A 27,859-nucleotide genomic window follows, 5' to 3' on the forward strand; every position below is an offset into this window, starting at 1 on the left:
TTGCTTTAGTGGCAGAAAGGTGACGGGTTCGTATTAAACGCGGACTCACTGAAAAACCCCGCGTTCGCGACTGAACACCGGAGTCAGGACCCGTGCCCATTCTGTCCAGAGTGAGTACTCTGAACATGCTACGGTCGGTGCGCTCTAGGACGATCATTTGTCACTGTGGGAGCTGACCAGAGATGCTCAGGTATTTCTGTAAACTTATAGGTCTCAACGTCACGGCACTAATTTAGAAAGCAGTCATGTAATTGAACTCCCCTTCTGCGTCTTAATTCTTTTTTTTTTATAGAGCAGCGCCCTGAGGCCCATCAACCTCCGTGAATCCATCCGGCGTGTTAGCCCTTGCGGTGTCAAAACCCATATAATACAACACATATTTTAACTCGACTCTATTCTATTGCCATCCTCCGTCATGCTGACTGACTGATCCATGAGACAGCGAAGGCACAGTGGCAGTGGTGCCTCAGTCAGCAACACGAGCAAAAAGGATAGAATTTGAATGTAATATTTCTACTATCCACACCGAAATCCTGGCTGCAAATTGATACACACGGAACTTTATAGTTGCATACAACTGAAAAACGAAGCGTCAAGAGGCCTCAAAGTACGCCCTCAAACACTGGCGTCAACCTATGGCCGTTACGTCGTGGTCAACTGTCTTGCTCCTGCCAAGGCTGCGATAAAGTGAACTTCAGCTGGGACAATGCGCACGCTATGGAAGGTGAAAGCAACCAGTGGCGTAGACCATAATCATTATGACGATGTCGTGGTCAACCTCCATGCATCTGCTAGCGTTAACCTGCTAGCAGCGGGACAAGAGCAAGATGGCCGACCACGGCGTCGCATCCATAGGTTGACGCCATCCCTTGGAAGGTGTCCTTTGGAGCGCGTTTGCCACTTCATTCTTGAGTTTAGTATACAGCTGAATGGACCACAACTTCGCCGCTCCTTGCAAGGCGCGGTAGGCTTAGGCGTGTATCTGTCTTTTTCGAGGGGAAACTTATGTCCTCTTTTATCCAGAGAGAGCGAGAGGAAGAGAGAGAGAAAGAAAGAGGCGAGAGGACGTGGCGCGCATATGCGCGCACGACCTGTCTCCGCTTTTCGCCGACTCGGCGGCGTTTACAGCTCGCGCCCGCTCGCTCGCGCTCTCGGCGTTGTGAGATTCAGTGGCGGCGAGAGAGATAAATTCACTTTCACTTTCGGCCCTCGCCTGTCGCGCCCGATCGCGCGTTCTCTTCCCCAGATCCCCGCAATAAATCTTTCGCGGCGGCTCTCGAGAGCGTAACGAAAACAAACGCGCCGCGGCGCGGCCGTCTCTTCTGGCTCCTCCACACATTCGGCCGACGGACGGCTCACCGCTTGGCGGCGGCCGCCTACAATGCTGAAGGGTTTACGACGGGGCGCCCGGGAAGGAACGGTCAGGCACTGTGTTTTCATTGGACGCCACCGGGCGCACCGCAAAACTTTTGCGGTGCTCGATGCAGGGGGCTCATCGCTCTCGGGCTTCTCGTCTTCCTTACCTGTACACGTTTGTTATTCTTCGCTGCACTTCTTGCTCCTCTACTTCGCCGCTCTAAATTTTGAGGCTCCTCGTAGACTTTTCCTGACAGGCGTTTTAGCAAAGCGCCGAGGGGGGAGCAAACATAAGGAAGCGGGTCCGACGAGAGGAAGAAGGACCGCCGGGAATCTGGGGCAGCTGTTTCTCGCGAGGCTCGCTGCTTCTGCTGCTGAGGAGAGCTTCTCCACTTCATCTTTGTCAGCCGGCGGGCGCCGCCGCTGCCTCTTGTGGAGGAACGAAGACACGCGTAGCCGCGCCTGTGCCGTCCCGCGTCGCGCCTATTCACGAGACGGGTGCCCGCTTTTCACGTCGGCGCCAGCCAGCGCGGTTGGGAAGACGAGAGCCGCTCGCGCATGGAGGAGAGATTGGGGGGGTGAGAAGATATGGGGGGGGGGGGGGGGGGGGAAGCTCGCGCGCCCGCAGCCCGAAGCCTGCGGACCCGAGCCGTCACGTGCAAAATGTGAGACCATGTGCTCGTGATACATCACGAAGCGGCGACGGCGGCCGACGGTGATCGGGGGCGCAAACAGCAACGGAGCTCTGATGATTGAAAGACTAGCACGAAAAGAAGAGGGCAGCGTCCCAATGAGAAAGGAGGACGTTCTTTATGCGCGGGCTTCTTCGACTCAGGCGGTGTATATATATTCTTATTTCGAAGCGTGTGGGAATTGAACTGACGGGAAATTGTTTTACTTCAAAAACGTCGCAGCCTTTGGGTGCTTGGAGTGTTTACGAAGGCGTTGGTATGTTTTTATCGGCCAGTTGTGAGACTGGAGCCGAATCGACGAACATTTCCGCATCGGAGAGAACGCCTCTGCCGTAGATGTGTGGACCCCACGGAGACGATGAGGACATGCCCAGCGGACGAAGGAACAACAACATGGGGCGCGCTTCCCGAGGTCAACGGTCAAAGTTGAGAGGAATGTGCCCGAATGGGTGCATTTTGCGAGCACGCTTTCCGGCCTTGCTCCCGAACATGTATGCAGTGGTGATTTGAACGATTGGGATATTGTGTTACAGACTCGTGTGCTATTCCATTTGAACCACTTTCTTTCTGGGGCCACAAAGAAGAAAATATTGCAACCTTCAAGCTTCTTGTGTAGCACAGACCTCGTATCAAGGAAAACGTAACCACCTTCGGCTGTCATAGGACAACTGTTTCAGAACTATATCTTCAGCTGGGTTGCGGCATTGTATATGTCTCAATATTGTGTTTGTTAACCACGATAAAAATTCACGAATGCGCTCAGTGCACCGCAATAGCATGTGCACACGCACGCGTACACACACTAAATTGCTCGAGCAGTCACGTACATTGCATATGGTTTACTACATGGGGCCACAGTCTAGCGTCGGGAGACGAGCAGCTGTGTGCTCTAAATACTTGCAGTGAAGGAACTTAAAGAGCGAACATATTTTTATTTATTTATTTATTTTTTGCGGGATGCCACGCAAAGTTGCAAAACCTAATGGTTCAGCTGATATGGTGTTCTGCTATCCGGCACGAATTCCTGGGTTCGATTCTCGCTGCTGCAGCCACATATTGGATGCACGCGCTGTGAGATCTAGACCATGTTCGAACGATGGACGGCCGATAGGATAGGATAGGAAAACTTTTATTCAATCATAAGTATTTAGGCGATCAGAAGTCTTCTTGCTTGCTTCGCGTGTCGCTGTCTTCACGCTGCGCTGCAGGGAAGGCTTCTTCAGCAAAGGGTGGTCCCTCAGTCCAGGGCTCCACTGAGTTTGGCTGCATCCCTTGCGTGCTCTACCATCCTCTTTTGGACGGCGCAGCTGACGAGCCGGCTCTCCGCACTCGGGGGTTTGTGTTCTCGGAATGCGTTGTTTCGTTCGCATTCCCGTGTTATGTGAAATAGTGTGGGTGTGGCCCCGCACCACGGGCATGTGCCCCTATGTTGCGTTGGGAACATCTTGTTGTATATAAAGAGGTTGGGGAAGGAACCTGTTTGTAATCTACGCCAATCTGTTGCCTCCTCCTTTGTTAGTGCTTTATGCGGGGGCGGATATTTATATCTCACCCCTCTGTGATGTCGGAGTAGTTCTGAATAGCTGTCCCCGAGGCGCTCAGACCACGGCTCTCCTGCTGCTGTCCGACTCGGAAACAAAAAGCTCGAGCTAGACCATCCGCCGCCTCATTGCCCCTTATGCCCTCGTGCGCAGGTATCCAGATTAAATTATGTTGGACTGTTATGCTCTCTGAGAGGTTGCTCTCTCTGAGCACCTTAAGAGCAGCTTTGCTAATTCTGCCCTTCGTATAATTTCGACAGGTCTCTTTTGAGTCCGTGAGAATATTCAATGATTTGTTCTCCCTATATCCTTTTGCTGCCGCCAGCGCTACGGCTAACTCCTCGGCGTCCGTTATACTCCAGATTTCCGTGGATGCCCCGGAGGTTAGTTCCCCGTCTTTGTTTACTACCACTGCCGTACCTATGTATTTGCTTCTGCCGCTCGCTACTTCCATAGCGCTTGCGTCCGTGTAGAAGGTGTTATCCTTCCCCGCTAGTGTTCTTTCAATGTGTTCTGCCCTGGCCTTCCTTCTGCCTTCGTGGAGCCTGGGGTCCATGTTCTTTGAAATGGGTCTGACATAAAATGTTTTCCTTATTTCGGTAGGCATGTCTTCGTACCGCTTTGTGTCGATGTATTCGCAGCCTATTCTGTCGAGCAGTGCTCTTCCAGTGTAGGTCCCGCCTAGTCTTTTAATTTGCGATTGTCGTTGCGCTTCCACCATTTCAAAGAAGGTGTTGTTGACGCCAAGCTGCATGAGCTTTTCGTTGGGTGTGTTTCTTGACAGCTGTAATGCTGTCTTGTATGCTTTCCTTAGAATGGTTTCGATTTCTTCATTAGACGTTTTGGTTCTTACGTGGAAGGGAAGCGAGTACGTAACTCTGCTTACTATGAGGCTGTTGACCAATCTTAGGGTGTCTTCTTCTTTCATCCCATGTCTTCTTTGAGAGACTCTGCTTATCATTCTGCTGACACTTTCTGTTGATTTCTTGAGTAGGGAAATCGTGTGGTCGCATTTCCTACTACCCTGCAGCCACATGCCGAGGATGCGGATCATTTTGCATTCCGGTATGAGTTGTCCTTCGAGAGTGACTTCCAGTTTCGCCTTAGTCTGGTGTCGGCCCACTCTCAGGAGTTCAGACTTTTCGGTAGAACAGTTGAGGCCTCTAGCTGTCACGTAGTCTTCTACGCCCGAAATCGCTTTGGCGCGTACGAATCCATTGTTGTAGCTGCCCATTGTGTCGCATAACGGCAAGCACGTGTACTAGCTGTCTCGTGATCCGCCCTTCCTTCCTTCGTCGTCCACTAGCGCGAGTGCAGGGCTGTTAATCGTGACGTCATGACACTGGGTCGACGTCACTGTCTATAGAAGGCCTGCTTTGTGGGGCATATGCCGCTTGGTTCTTGAGTTGTATTTGACTACATTGGTCCCCTGGGGAAATTAGGAGCAGAGGCGAGGGTTGGACGTTATGGGAGAGAACCAAAATTAGATAGTAAAGAAGGTGATGGCGAGAGAGGGATATGCTTCACCGTCTGCTAGTGTGTCCGAATAGTTCTGATAATTGGGGAAGGAAGGGCGTCGCTATCGCCAGGTTCTATGAGAGACTTGAGTGTATTTGGCGGTGGTGCCATGCCTATTGCGTGCAGTGAGGAGGAAGAGATGTGCTCGAGTGATGTGCCCTCTACTGTCGTCGCCTACACTTGGCCACCCGCTGCCGTCTCAGGAATGTACCATTTGGTGTCACGAGATCGATGTGGTCTCACCAGAGGGCGCATGAGGAAACGGGGAGGAATGGATGCGCTGCCGCTATTATCAGTGTGTTAGCATTAGAAGGGTCAGTGTAAGCCAATATGGCGACCGCCGTCTGTCAGTAGCCAGTGCTCCACTGTGGGCATCTAGCAGCCTGCCCATTGCGCTTCGAACGAACTTAGTGTACTACCTACATGAACTTAGTACGCCACCTCTGATATAACGAGCCTTAGTATGTCACCTGGGATATACCTAACTTTCGCGTCTGGACTTGGGACGTCACAGACTTAGTCTATTGACCTCGGGTATAACTAACTTTAGTGTGTCAACTTCGGATAAAACGAAAATTTGGCTTCTGACTCATTCAAACAAGCTGCCGAGGATTACCTAAGAGTTTTCCTTTTTGACAATTTTTATGCTTTTCATTTCTCTGCCCTGGCAGTTTACTAACGAACAGATAGAATTTCCTACAATTAAAGGTTGTCAGGTCACATCTACTTAGGATCAGAAAGGTGACAGGGGCAGAGCCAAAATGTCAGTAGGGAGGCTGGACTAGACGTCTGCGTCCCTGAACAAAGTTGGCGATCGTTTGTGTAAAATATAGGGAAAATCTGTGCCGTGTCGCAAACAACAGACGGAGGAAGCATCATTGCCATTGGCATTTGAGAGCAACATATGTGAAAAAGACAACGCTGGTGAATCACACACACAAAAAAGAAAACTGAGAAGAGGTATACCCCGCCGCGGTGGCTCAGTGGTTAGGGCGCTCGACTACTTATCCGGAGTTCCCGGGTTCGAACCCGACCGCGGCGGCTGCGTTTTTATGGAGGAAAAACGCTAAGGCGCCCGTGTGCTGTGCGATGTCAGTGCACGTTAAAGATCCCCAGGTGGTCGAAACTATTCCGGAGCCCTCCACTACGGCACCTCTCTCTTCCTTTCTTCTTTCACTCCCTCCTTTATCCCTTCCCTTACGGCGCGGTTCAGGTGTCCAACGATATATGAGACAGATACTGCGCCGTTTCCTTTCCCCCAAAACCAGTTATTATTATTATTATAAGAGGTATACAACGGTACATAAGAAGCAAACTCTACAAGAATATAGCCCTAAAGGGCAACTGCACCACTTTTTCAGAATTCCGCTCCATTCAAGGGTTCAAATCTATATAGGCTGCAGGTAAAGCATGCCAAGTGCTTTTGCGCTAGCATTTAAAATAGTGACGTAACCGTTGATTAAATTTTAGGCTTCTCCTCATAGCATAAAAGCAGTGCGGAGAAGCTAGTTGTGACGTTGTGTTCAAATTTTTCTCCCGCCAGCCACACCCTGCCGTACCTAGTTGGATGCTGCCAAACACCTCTCGGAGGCCTTTGCCTTCGGTGGCGTAGGTTTTTTTTCCCTTGAAAGCAAACGATTATGCGTTGGAAACGTGTTGGTACCTTCGATGACATCATGATGCGCCCCCCACTTGGAGCTGTGTGCTGCGGAGAAGCTTGATTTAACTCGGGAAGCATAGCACGGGAAGGACGAAGACGAAACGAGACAGGCTTCGTCCTTCCTTCTTCCCGTGCTATGCTTCCCGAGTTACAATGAATTACCAACCTGCCCAAGCCTACTCGCTTCTGAAACTTGATGGCCGTTTCCATTTCAGTTAATGATTACGTCACCATTTCAAATGATAGCCCGAAAGGACTGCATGCTATACCTACAAGTTTCACACATTCGACACCTTCAAGCACGTCGATTTCTGAAATCTGTGCAGTTTCCCTGTGCAGTTGCCTTGCCATGTGTTACCTTGTAACATGCAGGTAACACACAAGTAAACGGAAACTGTAGATGTTTGGTTAGCAAAAGGGGGTGCGTGCGGTGCCCTGCGAGGCTCGTGCGTCTGCCGGGTCCTTCTCCTCGTCAAGCGGGTCGCAACCGTGCAGGTCTAATAAAGATAACGGAGTCTGACTTGAACCAATTCTTAATTACATTTATTCAGTGTTTTCGCACACGCGGGTTCACTAATGGCCTTGAAGTTGTATGGGCGATAAGCGAACGGCTGCCGCGATAGCCGCGCATTCTGGACATCGGAATATACGCACGGCTGCTCATTAGGCAATTTGTAAACAGCCAAGGAAAAGAGGTAACATTTACCTTGCGTTGCTTAGTTATTTCTTGGTCAAGTTGCGCTCACAGAGCGTTACGGCTGTTTCTTGTAGGCTCTTACGACAGGACAATGCTTTATCCAAGTGTAAACTGCGCTGGATTTCTCGACGTTCGATGTGATGCGAGAAATCTTCGTTAACACTATTGGTTGTATGCACTTTCGCCTCTACATTGATCGCCTGACCGTCACACTGCATGTTTGAATTGGATTTCGCCGTCGCTTTTTCTTTCGAGTGTTGTGTGGGCTTCTGGGTGGTGGAGGTTGGAGGAGGAATGGTGGTGTATGAAGGCATTCTGGAGGGCGGACGTAGGGGGGAGGGGGATTTGGAAGGTAAAGGAGGGTGAGGATGGTTTGGGGCGGTGGTTCGTGGTGGGTTTGTTGTGGAGGGTGACAATGGGTGGGTAGGTGGAAACCTCCTGCAAAGTGATGGAGGGTTGAGGCGGTGGGAGGGTGATGGTAGGTGCAGCTTCTGGAGGATGGACGTAGGTGGGTGGGTGGAGTGAGCTTCCTGTGAAATGTGAAAGCTTCACGCACGATCGCACGCACACACGCACAACGGGTTTTTTTGGGGAAAGAGGATTATGTTACCGCACACGCAGTAAAATACTTGCACTGTTTTTCGTCGCATGACATTGGAAACAAAAATGAGAGAAGAACCGTGTGAGAGAGACAGAACTGGGAGCAGTGCGGTGTATAAAACTAGCCCGGGTTAATGACATATCCAAGCGGAAATGAAGAGGAAATGGACTTGGGCGGCATATGCGATGAGGAAAAACCGATAACCGATGGTCTGTTAAGGTAATGGAGCTGATTCCGAGCCGAGGGAAATGTCGCCCGGGGAATATATAATGGTCGGGTAAGGATATGAGGTTAGCCAACTTGCTGCGATACTGTAGCGGCGCCTAGCGCAGTACATGGACTCCGGTGGGAAAATAAGGCCTTGGTCCTTCGTTCGACATAACTTATTATTATTCTATTACGCACGAAAGCCGTTCGCATAGGTGGAAGGTGGGTTTCTTTGCTGATGTCAAGTTTTTGCCCTGCTCTGCCTTTCGTACTCGGTGTTGTTTCATTCGGGAAATTTCTCCTTCTTTAAGAGAATTTGAGGGATGAAATTTTGGGAAAAGGAAATTTTTGCGTAGTTACAAGGGATTGAGGGATGAAATCTTGCGAAACGGAAATTTTTGTGTAGATACAAGGGATTTTAAGAACCGTAATTGTCTAACTTATTTTTAAACTGATGGACTTTTCAAGCTGCTGCAGGTTAAAATGGTCTCGAATACGACGTTTTGGGTCTGATTGATAGAATTTTTTGTTATATCATGAAAAATTACTGCTCGCACTACTTCTGTGCCATCTGTATCAGTCCACAGCCAGGAACAGATTTTTCGATCACAGGAGGTGGTTGGCGGGGGGTTCCGATTGCCCAATGTGTGTCTTCAACTTTTGTCAAAAAGTAGGGTTCAACGTGGTTTCCCTATCGCAAATTTATCGCCTAGGAAGAGGCCTATCGCCCCCTCGTCCCTTCCTTAAACCCGGCGTCCAGAGCAAGGGAACACGTTGCCAAGCAAAAAGAGGCAAGCTCTTTCGGAATCACATGCAGTAGACTCTGTACAAATCCAGTTCCGATCTCTCATAATTGAAACTTCCTGTTTAATCGAATTCACGCTTTTGTCCCGTCAACATCAAGTGCTTTAAACAGGCTGCCGTTAATTCTCAAACTCCGCACAATTCCAAGAACTCTTCGGTTCCCTTCGAATTGATATCATCGAGAGTAGACTCCCTACCTACTACACCCGCACTTTATGAGCACTCTCTGCCGTTTTTCCTTTGACGCCGCGGCGGCTTCGCCCACACGCTGGCGGTAGCTCCTACAGACGGGTGGAGGGCGAGCCGAGCTCGATCTGAACGCCGTGCGAACCCCGGCGAGGCTGAGCCCATCTCTGTAGCGCTATCCATCTCCGAGGGCGGCGGCTCACGCTGTGCCCAGGATGAAGAAAACTGCCGCGCGCAATCGACGCAGGTAAAGAAAAACCCACACGGACAGACAGGCAGGCAGCGGCGCGGTCACCCCGTCTTCTTGCGGTGCGAAGCGCTGTCGGCACTCCGAACGCTGCTCCTCCCCGGAGTGAAGGATTGGACCGCATTCCCGGGGGCGGCGGCGTGGCTCGCCCGAACTACTACCACTACGTAGCTCGCGGGTGCGCACGAGCGCGTTGCTGCACCCGCGTGATAAATTGAATGTCTCCTGCGAGAAAGTTTTTGGAAGTTTCACCGAGGGCCGCGGGGTAACGAAAGGAAGCCGTGTAACGAGTCTGCAGCGCGGCGCCGCCGTACAGCCTTTCGCGAGTCGACGGCCGCCGTTGCTTTCTGTGACGTCTGAACGGGCGGCCGAGAGACTCGAGACAGCTTCTTTCAATCGAGAAACACTATATACACACGCCGGCTGTGGATATTGCTTACTTTTCCACCAAAAAACCCTTACAGAAATGGTCTATGGAGAGTCTGCAGACTTCTTATACACTCTATCGCCTTCCTATATGTATTTCTTCTTGTCTATTCATAGTCTATAGAAAGAAGTCTACTGAAAGTGTATGGCCATAAATCTATAGATTGTCTATAGACTGTCTATAGGGTTTGTCTATAGAGAGTCTATAGATTTTATAGACAGAAGTCTATAGAAAGTCTATAGGCTGTCTAAAGAAAATTTTGTAAGGTAAGAAAACAAATACCTCCACTACGGCGTCTCTCATAGCCTGAGTCGCATTGGGACGTTAGACCCCATAAAACCAAACCAAACAACAACTCCTAAAAACTAGTTTAAAAAGACGCTGACCGGACAGGTTAAATTGATCTCTTAGCCACTCCTGCAGCTAATTAAGCTGCATCCTTATTTATGATCACAAGACTCCTGTAAACTATAATACCCCGCTCCCAGTTGTGCCCTGGTTCGTCAGGCGATCGGCCGGCGGCCCGCGAGCGTGCTGTCAGATTTGTCGCTCGTTATACTGTGTCAGAGAAGATAGGTGGTCCGAAACGAGTCTAAACTACTCCCTCACGCTAGTCTGGTGATTTCTCGTTTTCTTGGCGCATTTGTTGCGCAAAAGCAGTTGTAACGTCTTACTTCCGGGGCTTACATCGTCCGCCCCAAGCGATTTGCGACAAATTTCCTCTCTTATACTTACTGATTTCGGACGTTGTATTTCTCTTTTCTTTTTCTGACGCAAAGGCGTCGGAAACTCGCTATGCTAAGCTTTAAAACACAATCTAAGACACAATATTCTAAGGCTTCGCATGGGACCTTTCTAAATTTCGCATCGCTGAGGGACATGAACTGCTGTAACGACTCCGGTTTGCTTGTTGGCTGCTCGCCTGAGATGGTCACTCTTACAGCGAAGAAAGAGCGGAGCTGTACTTTTGCGATTACTTCTGTTTTTTTTTTTCGTACTTGAAACGCACACTGTAGTATTTTTCATTTTCCTTATGCCGAATCGTTTTCTCTAAACGTATAATTTGTATTGTTTTCTATAGTCTGCTTCTTTATTTACTCTCTGGTGAATAAATGAATAAATGAATGAATGAATGAATGAATGAATGAATGAATGAATGAATGAATGAATGAATGAATGAATGAAATAAAGTTCGCATCCAGAACTGGGCAGTTGAAAAGGAAAGAAAAGCTGCCCGTAATGGGACATTCAGAACAGGTATACAATACTTAGCCTGTACAGACAACTACGGCATTGTAATGACAAGAAACCGCTGTCACACCGAAAACGCAGTCTTTAGAAGTTAGAAAATACCCCCCCCCCCCCTTTTTTTTTCAAAAAAAAAAACGAAATGCAGGTGTCGCCATCATCGGCTGATTTCGCAAGTAAGCTGCGTGCGTTTACACCAAGTTCTTTCTACGCGGATCCCGGAAGTCATGCTACACCGCCATGCACTTGAAAGAGGTGGCACCTTGTCTTCAGTGTGGACGTCACGAATTTGAATCGGGTGTCGGAAGATTTGGTAAATTCAATTTTCTCAGTCATAAATGTTTTCTTCTTTTTTTACTACCGGAGAAACATGAACGTACGGCCAGAAAGAACCTGCTGAATCAATTTTTACCCAGAACAATAATTTGATGGAGTTGTTCAGTGCCCCTTTAACGAAACGCCAACCCCGTTGTTGTCATGCCAGGAGTCTGCCGTACTTCAAGCGGCTCTGAAACACCTTCTTGGGAGAGTACACAAACTCGGTAAATCACTGCATTCTTTCGCCATGAACACCTCAGCCAAATAATACGCTTCTACACGCAGCAGAGAACGCCAGAATCGCGCGCGAAAGTTGCCGAGTCCTTTCCGGCGACTATTTCATGCTCCAATACACTGTAGCGCAGCAAAAGACGAGGACACAAGAGACGAGAGACGAACACCACGAGCGCTCTCTCGTCTCTTGTGTCCTCGTCTTTTGCTGCGCTGCAGTGTATTGGAACTATGTACCAACAAGCCCAAAAAGCCACGCTACTGAACTATATTTCATGCTCGCGCCCCTCCTGCGTCGCACGCTTCTGCATAATTCTATTCAAATATGGCCATTGGTTAAATCCTGTCAGGCGTCACGCAGCTGCCATGGCCGCGGCCAGTCAGCCGCTCCGGCAGCTCGCGAAGACCACTCCCCCTCCCCACCCGGGGGGGGGGGGGGGGGAGTTGGAGCGTAGTCAGCCGGTGCAGGAGCGCCGACCTTTGCAGGTGCAGAAGGTGTCAAGAGGAGAAAGGGAAAGGCGCGACGATGCTGAAATTCATATTTTTACTACACATAACTCAGCTTCTATAAAACGCAATAAAAAAATTCTCGCTGGAGGATATTCGTGAAGCGACGTCCTTTAGCATCCAAGGAAAACTGCACCTTCATTGAGAGGCCCTTTCAGAGCCCCTTCAAAACCTATAGGGCATGCGCGCGAGCTTTTCAACGTGAGTTGCTCTCAGTAGGTATGGATCTACGCAGACGTATAGTGTTGTGACTGCTGTCTGAGAGGAAGCATGGACAGCGGTGAACCCTTAAAAAAAAATTTCTTTAGAGAGTCTTTAGACTGTCCTTAGACTTCTGTCTATGTAGTCTGTGGACACTGTATAGGCAAACCCCAGGGAACAGTCTATAGGCAATACAAGTCCTTTAGGCAGTCTATAGAGAATCTATAGATTTATGGTCATACTATATTAGTAGACCTTTTCTATAGACAGTCTATAGACTATGAATAGACAAAAAGAAATATTTATAGGATTGCAATATGTAATAGAGTCTATAAGAAGTCTATAGACTGCCTATATACCATTTTTGTAAGGGAATTGACACATCGCACTCCTGTTGTTGTGTGACTCCACGCTGTGCGCCTGATCGAAGCGGCGTATATCGGCTAACAAACGGTACCGCGCTTCAGTATACTTCGATTTGTTGCAAGCTCTCGGAGGAGACGAGAAATGGAGGGAAGAAGAGTTCTAGGATAGATAGAGCTGTTTAGTGCTTCCGGGGGCTGTCGGCACTTTTCGTTGTTTTCTGAAAGACTTGGACGTTTACGTGTTGCAGAAACTTACGGAGTTCGAGTTCCAGACTAACCAAATGCTCTTTTCGTGCAGTGTGGCAGTAAATCTTGTCTCCCTTCATAACCAGCTCTCGCTTGCATCTGTAGCTTGACTGTAACGGCGCTAAAACACCCAGAGACGCTTTCGGCACGATTGTGACGTTGTGCACTTTACTCAATACTAAAAAAAAAAAATGTGGAGACGCAGCCAGTGCGGAGTTCTTCCAGCTTTTCAGAGCACCATTACAACTAACAGGGTGCATGCTTGAATAGTTAGCCTTGCATTTCGCCAACGGTAAAGTAAGCGTGTTGCGTTTTACTATTGTTAAAATGGTACAGCGAAAGTTTCATAATGGTACTGCCGACAGCGCAACGGCAGAGCGTAACGGCACAGTGCAACGGCCAAAGAGTAGAGGCTTCTGCAGAAGCCTCTACTAAGAAACAGCAGAGATGACGAAACACAGCGCCGTTGCGCCGTTATGTTAAAAACATCACCTTAAACCTACAGTACCAACTAGGCCAACAATTAACTTTTCTAAAGTGGGCGAGAGTGCGGAACTCTCTCGCACAGACCTCCGGTCACGTGTTCGACTCTTCAGGCAGCGAAAACTCTGCTGCACGCTTTGCTGTCTACGCGACAGCACTGCGTACACAAGAATGTGCTAAAGCATATTCTAGGGTCTGACGAAAGTTCGTCTGGTCAGGCATGATACCGTTAAAGTTGAAGATCACTGACCATGTCACTGAGGCTTATAGCATTTCGCCTCCATCGAAATGCGACCGCCGCGGCCGGGATCGAACCTGGGTCCTTCGGGTAAGTATGCTGATAATGAACACCAACGCCATCAAGAGAAGGCTTAAGCACTGGTGCGCGTTTGTGTCATTGAGCAAACAACATGCAGAATAATAGAAGTTTTTCACTGTTTTCTTTACGATTTTAGGGCGTAAGTTCGTTCCTCAGTTTCACGCCGTTGTCGACGTCTCAACCGTCGGCGCCGAGGTCGAAGGCCCGGAAGACCCCAAACGCCAGGTTTCCGCCCAAGAGTGGCAGCGCCATGTGTCGTCTGCACAGGCGCAGACGATTACGGGCTTACGTAACGCGCGGCCGAACCAAACAAGCTTTGTTGCCAAACTTACTACGAGACAACAGTTACCGCAATGTGCAAGCAATGTGCGCAGTTTCATGGCAAACGAGCCAGCGGTTGAGCCGGCAAAATTTTTAAGTCGTTACGATAAAGATGCACAGCGCAGTATATCGTGGCCTTCCTTGCACAAAACTTGCGCATGCGTTGCTGGTAGAGGCGGAGCTCAGCCTGTTTCCCCGCAGTCCGACCTACGTCAAGACAGCGCTAACACGGCGTCTAAAAACGGGCCCCACGGACGTCCAGATTTCGGGGCCGTGCCCCCGCGTTGACGCCGCACGGAGCGCCAAAGCGTCCCGCCGAATCCAAGCTCTGCACATCGATCGCCGCCTCATTGTTATGCATCGGCCGCCGCGAAGGAGTGCTCGCGCACACACGACTTCACGCGGAACTTGGCGAAAGTGTAAGGAAGCCAGTAGCTCCGAGGAAGACGCCGCGTAAAGTATCCCGCACTCTGCGCGAGCACGCCTCTGGCGGTGGCGGCGGTGATATATGTCTCGGCGCAACGTCTTTACTAGGCCGCAAGACCTGAACCCGAGCACGTGCGGACGCGCTTACTCAGGCGGCTTTGCCTCTATGCCTGCGCCGCGCGGCTAGGGGGTTTTTCTTTACCGCTGTCCTATGAGGGCAGCGAGCGTGATTAGGAGACGCCAGATATGTGGGCATTATACTGTCGTGGGTAGCGGCGTGAGCTCCAAGAGAAGGCGGACGGAACAGTGGGCGGCTGAGTGTTAGGTGGGCGGATGAGATTAGGAGCTTTTCAGGGATAGATTGTGGCTGCAGCTGGCGCAGGACAGGGTTAATTAGAATTAAATGTAAAGAAAGAGGGAAAGAGAAAATAGGGAGAAAGAGAAGTTTAGATAATATAGTTAGAGAAATATAAAGAAAAAATTAACGGATTTGTGGCCACATTCTTGAAGAAGAAAATGAGAATTTAAATTGCCTGTTGTGGTGTCTACAGTGTATAATGTTCTTGCGATTTTCCCGCCAAAACTCTGGTTGGAACCGGCCTCATTTTCCTTATATGATATGCATGAGTCATCACCTTTTATAATGTCTCATTACATTCCATTGGATTATCATATGGGATTATAATAATCTGAGCCACTAATCCACTTTAATCCATTTTCTGGGGTGGTCCTACTTCCAAAAATTTTGAGGGCCTTTGGAAAGGGGGGTTGGCCAACTTCTAAATTTTGGGGTTTCTCAGATTTTTTCATTTAGTGGGACCCTATGATTGGGCCACTGGTGGTCGCGCGATACTCACGACGTCACTATCCTCTCAATCACATTCAGAGGTTGCAGGGAGTCTTCGTACTCCTACTGGCGCAGTGGTGCAGCGATTAAGCGATGGGCCACAGTCATAGGTGGAGCTGCAGTTGGTCTTCCCGAGCTCCCGTAGGCCTCATGCGCAGCGCCACGGTTGGCAGGTGGCTGCTGCATTGAATTAGGCAATGGTGGGAAATTTGCTCAGTCGGGTGGGCAGGTTGTGAGACCTCACTAGGGCACGTGATCTCTGCCGACCAATCAGGGAATTTGGTCAGGAATTTCAAATTTCGCGATGCTCTCTGAGTGGTCATTTGGGGTCACAAGCCCTTGACATCATTATGGACTTGATCAATCAGGAAATAATAATAATAATAATAATAATAATAATAATAATAATAATAATAATAATAATAATAATAATAATAATAATAATAATAAGTTTGGGAAAAGGAAATGGCGGAGTAGCTGTGTCATATATCGTTGGACACCTGAACCGCGCCGTAAAGAGGTGCCATAGCGGAGGGCTCCGGAATAATTTCGACCACCTGAGGATCTTTAACGTGGACTGACATCGCACAGCACACGGGTGCCTTAGCGTTTTGCATCCATAAAAACGCAGCCGCCGGAAATTTCTTTACGGAGAAGCCGATTTTTTTTTTTTCTGACACGACAGCGTAAATGCTATCGCATTAACAGGACTACCGCGCATGCTGTCATCTGCCATTCCGTTCCAAAGGGGACGTTTCTAACACCCATCCATCTATCCATCTATGGAGACCACAGGGAGAGGCCTTTCTCCTGCAGTGGACGCAAATGGGCCGAAGATGGTGACAAGGAACTCCTATGAACTTCTCAGGCGGCTCGTCGAAGTGTGACTTACCTGATAACACGGCGATTACTAGACAGATTTAGCACAGCGAAAACGTACTAGCGTAGACATATACCAGTTTACCGGGCGCCTCCTGCGCACGCGCAATGGCGAAGGCGGGCCCGAAGTAGCCGCTGCGCATGCGTCGCCAGTGTCCCGCAATCCGGTATACGTCACCGCTAGTACGCTTCCGCTGCGCTAGATGTCTCTATTAACGCGATAACATTAAGGGTCGCGTTCAGCATAAGACACGACATCCGTCGTCGTCGGCGGAGGCGTGAACGAAAAACCCCCAGAGCAGGTGGCCCGCCTATGCCACGTGACCTTGTGACGTCATCACAACCTGCCTACCATGGCAGGCGGCTGTCAAATTAATGGTTGACCGCAACAGCTTGCTCGGGAAGAACAAGTTGGTCCTCACAAGCCCTACCGGTGGTTGTGTTTGGAACAGCAGCTTTCGGGGGCAGTGGCGCAATGCTTACCTGCTGCACCACAACGCCAGGAGTGGAATAAAGGCGCCCTACGGTCTGTAAATGTAAAGCATCTTCGTATTTCTGTCCGGCTGACGCTACAAGGCCGCTGTAGCGCAAAGTATGATTTTTCTTAATGCGAGGAGTTTTCAGTAAGTTCTGCCTCCTGCTGAGCCGTTACTTTCTGTTTAGCCAATTGAATTGAAAAGCGGTACACGTCCGAATGAAATTTTGTGATGTCCTTTTTTCCCTGGAAGTTGCCAGATGCAGATATTGTCCTGACCAGAAGCGGCGCACTTAATGCGGTATAATCCCCACGAGAGCACTGCAATCTCTGGATATCGTCGCTGAAGAATAAGGGTAGATGCTTACGACACAGACGACGCCCTGCATCGGAACACTTTGGGTGGGACCTTCCCTCACTTCTGGAAGAAACTTCCGCAGGACCTATAACGTGAGGTGCGGGCTGTAAGGTGGGTGATGCGCAAAACAGCTCTGCGTTCATTATTCCACGACAGTATGCATGTCGTGCATAATTTTTATTTATTTATTTATTTATTTATTTATTTATTTATTTATTTATTTGCAAATACTGCACACCATACATATATGTGGCCCAGGCAAAAGGGCCATCAGTGACAAAATGGAAGCTCACACATAACAAGCGTATACGACATACAGACAACACAGGCAAAAACATTCGTAACGACCGAAATACAATTATCAACACAGGAACTGACGCTCTAATACCTTAATAACGTCGCTTGCTGCGAACGTGTGCGACAGCGGAAGCACGACGACGTTAGTGGAGATTACATCGAAAAGGGATGTGCACCTGGTAAATGGAAAATCCCAACCTTTCATTTGAATCTCAGAGTCATTAAATTTCGTCACTTAATAAAAGAACATTTAAAAAATATCATTCTTTGTTTCCCTTCATTATCCACCCTGTAAATACCCTCGTAGGACGGTTGAAAGTAGCGTTAAATAAACTGGGGTGAACGGCGTCCAGCGAAGGCCTCAGACGCCGGGTCACCGCGACAGCTACGACGACCGCGAAGTGAAAGAAAAAAAAATTTAGAGTGTAGCATAAATAATGCTGCACGTTCCTCGTGACCACGCCGCTTTAATAATGGACTGAGAGTATTGTAAGCGCTTGCTTCATTATCTCCTGGGTTGCTCACGCAAGCACATCACCGTCTTGCGACACTCCTTAGTGCAACGCGGTCGAAGTTTGCGAAACGATCGTTGTGCTGATCGAGTAATCAGATGCTAATTGCGCGCGCTGGAAGCGAGTGTACGAGTGTTTTGCGGTAAAAGAGGGAACTGGATCGGCTGCAGTGTTGAGAGAATTCCGATCTCAGGCGAAGTGCTTGACGGCAGGTTTGCGGGTAGCAGAGCTGCTTAATTGAAGAGCGCTGTGCCTGGCGTCAAGAAGTTGCCTTACTGGTGCAGTGATGAGGAAAATTCAAGGAATGTAATTACGTCAATATGTTGGTCCAAAAAGAATACGGCGCAAGACATACTGAGAAAAAATAAGCAACGTTTGTGGGCTCAGTGCGCACAACGTTAGATACTGCGTTTAACTTGATACCAAGTTAGCGGCACCCACGAATTGGCCTACGCATGATGATGAGGATGTAAATAATTTATATGGTTCAATAAGAAGTTTGCTCCGTCCGGGAGTGGCCCTTAGTTCGGAACTCCGGCAGCAGTTCCTACGAGGTTACCGGCGCTCGACTGGATTTAATATGGCAGTAAGATATCACATGTCGGAAGAGTATTTGCCGAAGAATTATCAGCAACGATCTCCACAATCGAAAGGGGGGGGGGGGGGGGTCATTCTTTGACACGGAAGAGCCTTGGAATCGGTATAAAATATGTTTGATTATTTCGTCTTGTTATAGTGTTCTCCTTAGGTCAAAGTTACACCAGTGCGACTAAACGTGCTGGTCTCGAAAAAGGCGACTGAGTTGGAATTCTGCTAATCAGGGCAAGCATCGCACAATTTTTTAGTCTTCCAAACGTGACGGTTTCGGAACACGTGACAAGTGCGCGCCCAGGCAAGGACCATTGATATTCTGAGCGCCTAAGGTTCACGCACTTTCAGTTAAGAAATATTTCACCGCGCACAGGTATTAGCACTGTCTGATTCTTTTGCCATGGCAGCTTCGAGCCGGTGTCTAGGCGAACCAAACGATCTATAGAGCGTATCGCAGTGTCGGAAGTCGCAGCGAAGCGGCATACGAAAAGTAAAACAACGTTTCAAGAAATGTTTCTTGGACGTAAAAGAGAATGACTTTGCTACACGAGAAGACGACTGCGAGTGGAAAGGTGACTCTTCCTTCTACTGTACTGTCTTGTGGTTACTTTTCGGTATTCCTGTGTGCGCACACTTCGTGCGGGAGAAACCGGTAGTCGGCAGTGAAGCCAAACAGCGACTCGGGTTCGCCCGAAAACTTACTTTCGGCGAGACCAATGTTTGCCAGGCCGTGTTTGCTCCCTCGCGAGCTCGAAGACCGCAACGACGGCGAAAAAAACCCCTGTTTAAATTCCTGGCTTCTCGTTTTCCTGACGTGGGCGAAGGCCTGCGGCTGCAGCTGCCGCGTTACACGCGGGCAATTGAACATAGTGTGCGTTTGTAGGGGGCTGCAGGACGAAAAAGATTAAACGAAAAATATTGCGACGTTGATTCCCTCACATGTCTCCGAGGGCCACTAGCAAGCGAATAGCTCTTTATACACTATAAACACGAGTACGCTTGTATATGGGAGTAAAAAGGGAGTAAGTTGTAGTCTAGCAGCTTACTCCCTTTTAGGGCAGGGTATGCTGTCCAAGTTCCGGAGTGTATTTCGATAACTAAAGATACGGAACGCGCATGAACTCTTGACAACAGAGGTGTATACCCTCGGCAAAGCGTGGTATTTGATGCAGTTTACAATCGGAGGAGGCTTTTATTTATTTTTTTATTTATTTTATTTCATAATACTGCAGGCCACTGCTTGGCCCAAGCAGGAGTGAACATATAATGATACATAACCAAAAGAATAAAGTTATTCAATATTAGCAGCACACGGAGACCAAAATAATAAAACCATAAGAATAAATTTATACAATGTTAGCAGCGCACGGATACCAAAAGAATAAACCAAACAATAAACTTATACAACATCTTATACAATAAACTTATACAATAAACTTGTACTTTTAAACGCCGCTCCGGAGGTGTTGAGGTTACCAAGTAGAGGAGGTTGGAACCTCGGTTAAAATCTTCCTAACAGCTAGAACATCACGTGTTTTGAAGAGGGAATTTGTTTCCATTGCCAACCGCAAGTATTTCGTATTTTTAGTGGTGGAAAACTATTGCAGAGCTTGGGCATCATACCCTGCCGCGAAAAGAGAGTGGGCTAGAGGACAGCTTACTAACTGTTTACTCTTTTCGTGTTTAGATTGTAGCCGAGTCCAGTACCACTGTTAGTCGCACTGTCCTGCAGTGACAATGACGTATAAGAGACTTTCTCGGGGGTTAATGACTCTTTGCAGTAATGGCTCTAATGGCTAATGGCAGTGACTAATGGCTCTTTGAAGTAATAGGTGCTTAAGCGAAAACTAGCGTCTTCACTAGCTAGCCAATAAAAGTGCTATCGACGAGTGAGTGTTCCGGAGAAGACGCCCTGCGCTTATATGGTCAAGGTATGTCATAGGGTGGGCAGGGGCTACTGTGTATAGCTGCCATTGTCCCCACTTCGCACCAGATGAAGGCGGAACCATTGGAAGCTTTTAAAATGGAGTCCAGTAAATAGAAAGTAAGTTATATGGAAGTCAAGCACACAAGGTGCCCCACCTACAGACACTGGACGTGTTAACGTTGGTACAGAAAGCGAAGGCGAAACTCTAAGCTTCCGTTTTCGGGATCAGGTATAACCCCTCTACTTTCTTAGATACTGGGTTAAGCACAGGTGTTTTTGCTCTGCAATTTGAGTAGCAGCTACGGCCCTTTGGTCGTTCTTTCATCTATCATTTAGCGAAAAGAGCGATTTGCGAAGAAGCCAGAAGTATTCATTGCTGCAGCACTTTTTATTAATTGCAATGAATTGATGCCTTACTGCTCTGTTGAAATTAAGGATAGCAACGATAAGGTGAACTACGATTCATTTTCATTAGTAATGATTTGTTTGAAGCCGTACTAATCAGCGAAGCAGTGCCATGTGGCCACGTAATGCGGCCTTATTTACTGGCATATTGGACGCCCTTTTTCCCCGAAAATGTCTGAACATTTCGGGGTGCGTTCTTTACTCGGGATGAAGTGTTCGGGAAGAAGTTGGATGAGGCATTTAAGCTCCGCCTTAACGGTATGACGCGATAGTGGTAATAGGTTAATGCCCCTATATGGGGAGTTCATCATCCATTACTCAACATTCATAGATCCCTGGGGGTCCTCATACCAGACTTGGCGCAGTGGTGCACCGGTCAAGCGACGCACCACGGCACTGCGATTGCAGGTGCTGCCACCGGTGGGGCTTGTGGGGCCCAGGTCGGCTTCCGGATCAACCTTTCGCGAGCAGTCATTAATTTAGCTGCCGCCTGCCGCGGTGGACAGTTTGCTCACAATCCGGTGGGCAGGCTGTGATGACGCCACAAGGTCACCTGACATAGGTGGCCCAACTAGGTTGCTGGATTTTTCGTGGATTTTTCGCTCACCGTCGCTTTCCTGCGACACGTGCTCCTTAACTCTAAGGTGTTATAATTTGGCGGAATAGTTACTTTATCCGGTAGGCCTCACTTTCGGCATAAAGCAAAACACACTCTTCAGCACGGTTTCCTTGCTCGCGAGCTCTGCCAACGATGTTGTATCTTAGACCCGCTTGCATATAACTCGCGAAGCGGTACATAATGCTGTCCGAATAGAGCACTACTACAATACACTCTAGCACACCTCACGTAATTCAGCGCGAAGCATAGATGCGCAGCAAATTGCTGCAATCTTTAGTATGGAAGATCGGACAGAGAAACTGTTTGCGACAAATCATGGTTGATATTGGTTCTCAGACTTTTCGCGGAACATTTTTATCGGCTGTGTGTCCTGTATGGCGAGATATATTAGTTTTGACATTTGATAGGAGGGCGCTTTATAATGCTGCACAGTTATTTCGACGCTCACAAAAGGGCGCCTGCTAATATTCACTACCATCAGCAGTGGACTGCACGCCGAAAAAAATTCGTGCGTTTATTACACGAGCAGAAGTACTTTTTGGCAGCCGAAGTAGAGAATGCGTTCATTACGCTGGTAAATACGGTATATTGTGATTATTTCGTGCAGTGAGTGAGCAGGTCAGCGTACTAAACAACATGTGATTATGATAGTGAATTTTTATGGTGCAAGGGCATCTGCGGCCAAAGAGCGCCATGGCACAAGGTATTTTTCGTTTACGCAAGGTGGAGTCAAAGACCCATTAACCAAGCATTTCACCGTGAATTAGCCGAGCACAAGACAAGGGGAAGCTCGTACCGATCCTATCACCGGTGGGTACCCTTCGGAACCGGGGATCCAACCCCGCACCTCCCGCATGCGAGGCGGATGCTCAACCACGAGGCCACCGCTGCGGTCTAAACGACACTTACTGCCAAAGTAACATCACTTCCGAGGAAGCTTCCGCTATACAACCATGGGAGAAGAAAACTAAACGTCTCAGAAATGAATTGCGTTTTTCTGGAACTCGCCAAGTTGCAAAATTTTTTTCCATTACGAGACGGTTATCCTCTCCGTTTGAGAAATACCATGTTTCGCACCGACATTATAAGCAGTTCATAGCGGAAGAAAGGGTGATTCCTTTGCGTATAGACATATTTTCTCTCCTGCACAGACATATTCCACTAAAATCGAGAGCAGTCGAGGGTCCACTGTAACCGCTGTTCCCTGAGCCCGGTCTATAAGCCGAATGGCAAACCCGCAGTTTATGAGCCAGTCAGTTCCCACAGGATGCATGGCGCCGGTAATCACAATGCACTCGTCTCGTGTCAGAAACGCTGTAATGGGTACCTTCATCTCGAACCCGGTCGTTGCGGGCATAGAATCCTCCCGACCGGCGTGCACGGACAGGTATCTCCCTAATCACAGCTTTCGCGTTTCAACCGATCTGGCTGCCGAAAGCTGCTCTTTCCAAAAATACACCGCGCTCACGTGCAATACTCCGCGGCATCGAATACAGCAGGCGGCCGAACGAGTTACGCCAGTTAAAGTCACTGTAACGCCGGTACGGGTGGCGGTACGTGTGCAGCGGCCCGGCTGCCTTCAGTGAAGTTATTCGTTGAGCTAGTGATGTTAAGTGTTTGTGATATAAGTGGAAATCGGGCCGCCGTGGTGGCTGAGTGGTTGTGGCGCTCGGCTGCTGACCCGAAAGACGCGGGCTCGATCCCGGCCGTGGCGGTCGAATTTCGATGGAGGCGAAATTCTAGAGGCCCGTGTACTGTGCGATGTCAGTGCACGTTAAAGAACCCCAGATGGTCGAAATTTCCGGAGCTCTTCACTACGGCGCCCCTCAGCCTCAGTCGCTTTGGGCAGTTAACCCTTGCAAAAGTTTTGTATAGATTGTCCATAGACTTTTGTCTATAAAGTCTATAGACTCTCTATAGACACCCCTAAAGAACAGTCTGTAGGCAATACAAATTCTGCCGACAGTCTATAGACAATCTGTAGATTTATGGCCATACACTTTTAGTAGACTTTTGTCTATAGACAGTCTACAGACTATGAATAGACAAAAAGAAATATCTATAGGAAGACAATAGAGTCTATAAGAAGTCTATAGCCTGTCTATAGACCATTTTGTAAGGAAAAATCACATGAACCTAAACCTATAAGTGGAAATCTTGTTAAATTGTACTCGCTGAATTCGAACTTCCGTTTTATTCCAACTGACGCTTTGTTCCAGTCCCACTTAACTATTAAAGCTACCGCAAATGCGGCCAGGAAAGCACGTATGGCAACGAAAGCAGCGTCCATGCGTTACCGTTTTAACCGTACTACTCTCCGACTGTGCTAAAACCCTCTAATGTGGTTCCCGTGATGAGCTGAGCTTGAGATCCCCGGTCTCCGCCAAGAGTCCCAACTCCTGTTCTGGCGGGATTAGCAAGTTGGCGAGAACAGGGTGGTCGGGGATGGCACTAGACAGGGTTAATTGGAGATCGATGTGAGAGGCCTTTGCACTGCAGTGAACACATCTGCGCTGATGATGGACAGCGCAGGGCGCTCTTCTTAGAGCAACACAATATTCACTGACTGGTGGATGAATTGCTCAGCGAGGGAAATTGAGATGGGGTGTTTGTTGCTGTAGCATTGCAAATAGCTTTCTTTTTCGGTGCAAGTACATCATTGCAATAAACTGGGCTTTGTAAATCACGTAGGCGCAATAACACGTAATGGCTAGGGAAGCAGTTGCTGATCTTAATTTTATGCGAGAAGTCAAGCACGCTGGCAGTAGATCCGGGGTTTCGGGAAAATTGTGCCACTCCGACAGGCAGTAATAGGCTATGCAGCAGATATACATCTTTGTAGTACATATATATCGATGTATTTATATACCGTTCACATCCAGACGTATACCGCATTCCGAATGCGCCCATTGCTTTGGGATAGCTGCAAAGTAGCCTATACATCTATACTGCATCGCCTAGCCGCGCATTCATTCGTGCTCTCCCTCTATCCGCCTCGCGTGTGTCTAAGACCATCGAGTCGAGGAACGCCCCAAGCGCCCTCGCGCCAGAAAAACGTTGCGCGCTCGTCCAGCGACACGGGGCGACGATGTTCCTCCCCTTTCCTTCTTCCCCTTCCTCAATTCCCGCTTTTAATTTCTATGATTCCTTCACATCGTCCCGCGTCTGCTCCTGCTATAGGGTTCCGTTGTTATTTCTTTTTTTTTCCCTTTTCCACTCGCGTTCGCGCTGCTGGCTGAAACGTGCCCTATGCGAGAAGTAGAAAAAGAAGAACAGCGAATGAAGCCTGGCACAATGCGTATACAATGGTGTAGTACGTTCGCTTCTATATGTCCCTGTTAGGTACGTGTGTGTACTTTCTCTTTATTTTTCCTCCCCCCCACTCCCCATCTCCGCTCCCGGTCTGCGCTCCCGCGCCGCACTGTCGTCGTCGTCTTCTCGTTCCCTGTACAAAGTATATCTGTACACGCTCACACACGCAGCCAGCATCAGTGCTGCTGCAGACAGAAGAGGACGACCCTCCTTCGGTTCAGCGGACAGCAAGCAGCTCACGGGAGTTGGAACGGGAGGGGGGTTCCCAATTATCGATCCGAGTAATCGAAAAGGTAAACGCACTGTCCCGTTTTCCTTGTGCAGCCACGACGTTCTTTCCCTTCCTTCTTTCTTTTTTTTTTGTTGTCCCCTTGCTTGTACCTCTTTCTTTTCTTCTCATGCCATCCTCCTTATTCCCCGCCCCTGCACGCAGTGTTTGCTTGCTTCTGGGGTTTCTACGATATTCCCGCGGTCGTCTCTTCCTCTCTCGTTTGGGATCGGGGTCTCCGTTATGTGTGTGCACGTTTCTTCTTCCCCTCGTTCCCTTTTGTCCTTCGTTCTTTCCTTTGCCCCCCGAGGTGGTTCAGTTCATCCGGGGAGCTCCGTCCTTCCGCGGTGAAGAGGCTGCAGCCGGAAAAGGAGCAGCATGCGTGAGGCCTCTTCCCAGGCTGGCTCCTCATCGCCGAGTTCGCTCGAATGCTCGGGTTTTGCTTGGCCGACTGCGTCGTACCGAGGAAGAGCCTGAGAGTGTGTTCTTTTATTTCTTGCGCAGCGCGTCGGTGCGTGCCTGTGTGTGTGTGTGTGTGTGTGTGTGTGTGTGTGTGTGTGTGTGTGTGTGTGTGTGTGTGTGTGTGTGTGTGTGTGTGTGTGTGTGTGTGTGTGTGTGTGTGTGTGTGTGTGTGTGTGTGTGTGTGTGTGTGTGTGTGTGTGTGTGTGTGTGTGTGTGTGTGTGTGTGTGTGTGTGTGTGTGTGTGTGTGTGTGTGTGTGTGTGTGTGTGTGTGTGTGTGTGTGTGTGTGTGTGTGTGTGTGTGTGTGCGCGCGTGTGTGCGCGGCCGAGCGACGGTCGAGCGGTGCCAAATGAAGCGCGGTCCTCGCTCCTCTGGGTGAGGGGGAAGGGGGGGGGGGGGGGTCGCGCAGCCCCACTTTACGGTGGCGACCCCTGGCGGCGACTAATTGTTGTCCCCTGTGCCCACCGCGACCACGCGTCAACGACACCGGTGGGAGAAATAAAAGGAAACAAAAGATAAAAATCTTCGGTCATTTTTGTTTTTTGCCTTTTTGTTTTTTTGCAGCGATAACCTTGCGACAGGTATTTTATGAGCTTTGCGGCTCGCTGACTTCGTGTTAGTAGCAGAAGTTCTGCTTTGTTCTATGGCACGCAAGTTACGGAAGGCGAGAGCGGTGGGCAGCCGAGAGAGGACGTGTGGCAGGAGTAGTGAAAGCGACAGTGGTGATGGTGGTGGTAGTAGTAGTAGTAGTAGTAGTAGTAGTAGTAGTAGTAGTAGTAGTAGTAGCAGTAGTAGTAGTAGTAGTAGTAGTGATTGTAGTGATGGTAGCGATAGCATAGAAAATTTAATGACGTCGCCGTGGCAGGACCACGTGGTCTCTGTTCACTTCTGACCAACAGCTATCTCCGTTGCTTCATCGCCCCGAATGAGGGCGAAATATTAGAATCAGAAAAAAAAACCTGATTTAAGAACGACAGATTCAGCGCTCAGAAGAGCCTTCGCATGTAGTGGCAGGGCACGCTTGGTTGTCGACAAGGTCCGGTGCCAGCCCATGGTACTCCAGGAGGGAAGGGGGCGGTGAAGATGGGAGTTTGGCTATTAGCCACAAAAAGGGACAGCGCTCCAGATTTGCATAGCGTGAGAGGCAGTTGGGGCAGGAGGGATTGTACAGCATTTGGGGAAGGGGCAGGCCGGCTGGGCGGTAAGAGTGTGTGGATCGAGTTAACAGAAGAGGTGAGTCGTGGCAATGTCGAGTGGAGGCTGTATGATTTAGGAGGTGCCTAAAACTAGTTACAAACTATCAGCTGCGGGCATTGATAATGCTTTCGTACAGTAGACCCGAAAGCCACAGTTCGGTCAGCCTAGAGACTTTCTTTTCTGGCTTTCCTTCGCGATGCATAGTACGCATTGTATAGAGGTATATATGAACTCTGCGAACAGCGGTGATTAACGTCTGTGGCGCTGCGAGTGCAGTTGATTAGGCGACCGTGATTCTTTTCTAGACTGGTTTCCTATTGAAATTTAGAGCGTAGAACGGATCATCTAAAAGAAGCTGGACAGAAATTTCGTAAGACAACCTTGCTTGAAATAGTTCAGTGCCCTGGACGGAAGGGATGGAAGTGCACCCGAGAAATCCTCCGGTGCTAGTTTACACTGTTGTCTTGATCTGATGATGTTTTAATTTTTTATACATATGCCTTCTGACTGCGGCCAGTGGCTGTGCAGGGGCGAGTGAGTTGCGTCTTGACATTGCAATTATCTATTTATAGCGTTTCGTCTGCATCTAAGAACTGCACCGGTTTAGAAAGCGACGCAGTGGTGCCGAGCTCAAGCTAGACTTTCCAGTTTTATTCAGGTTTTCTAAACTGAAAGAGAAAAAAAAAGAATATTAAACGTGGAATACAAAGAAGTAATGAAGAGGAACTTCACCTTTGTACCTGTGACCTTACAGCTTGGCGCGAAACACCGCTTTCTATCATGGTGGCCTTGTAAGCCATTGCGTAAAATTATCAGGCTTAAGAAACAGAGGTATGCAGTGTATACACTGGATAGTTTAAACCCTTAGGGCACTGAAGATTTTTTTTTTTGGTTATGCAGAGCTCGAATTCAGTGGAATGTTTTAATACATGTGATGTTAACGGGAACGAAGAAACAGTTCTAATTAAGCGGCAGTTCGGACCAAGCGAGTATTAACGATAATTCGCTCTATTTAAAAAAAAAGCGCAGTTTTCGTTATTCCGTAAATTTAAACTGTGATATAAGTAAGCGGAATCTGCAATGCAGCTGGGACTTACGTACACAATAAAT

Source organism: Amblyomma americanum, chromosome 7 (assembly GCF_052857255.1).
Source record: "Amblyomma americanum isolate KBUSLIRL-KWMA chromosome 7, ASM5285725v1, whole genome shotgun sequence".
Classification (NCBI taxonomy): domain Eukaryota; kingdom Metazoa; phylum Arthropoda; class Arachnida; order Ixodida; family Ixodidae; genus Amblyomma; species Amblyomma americanum.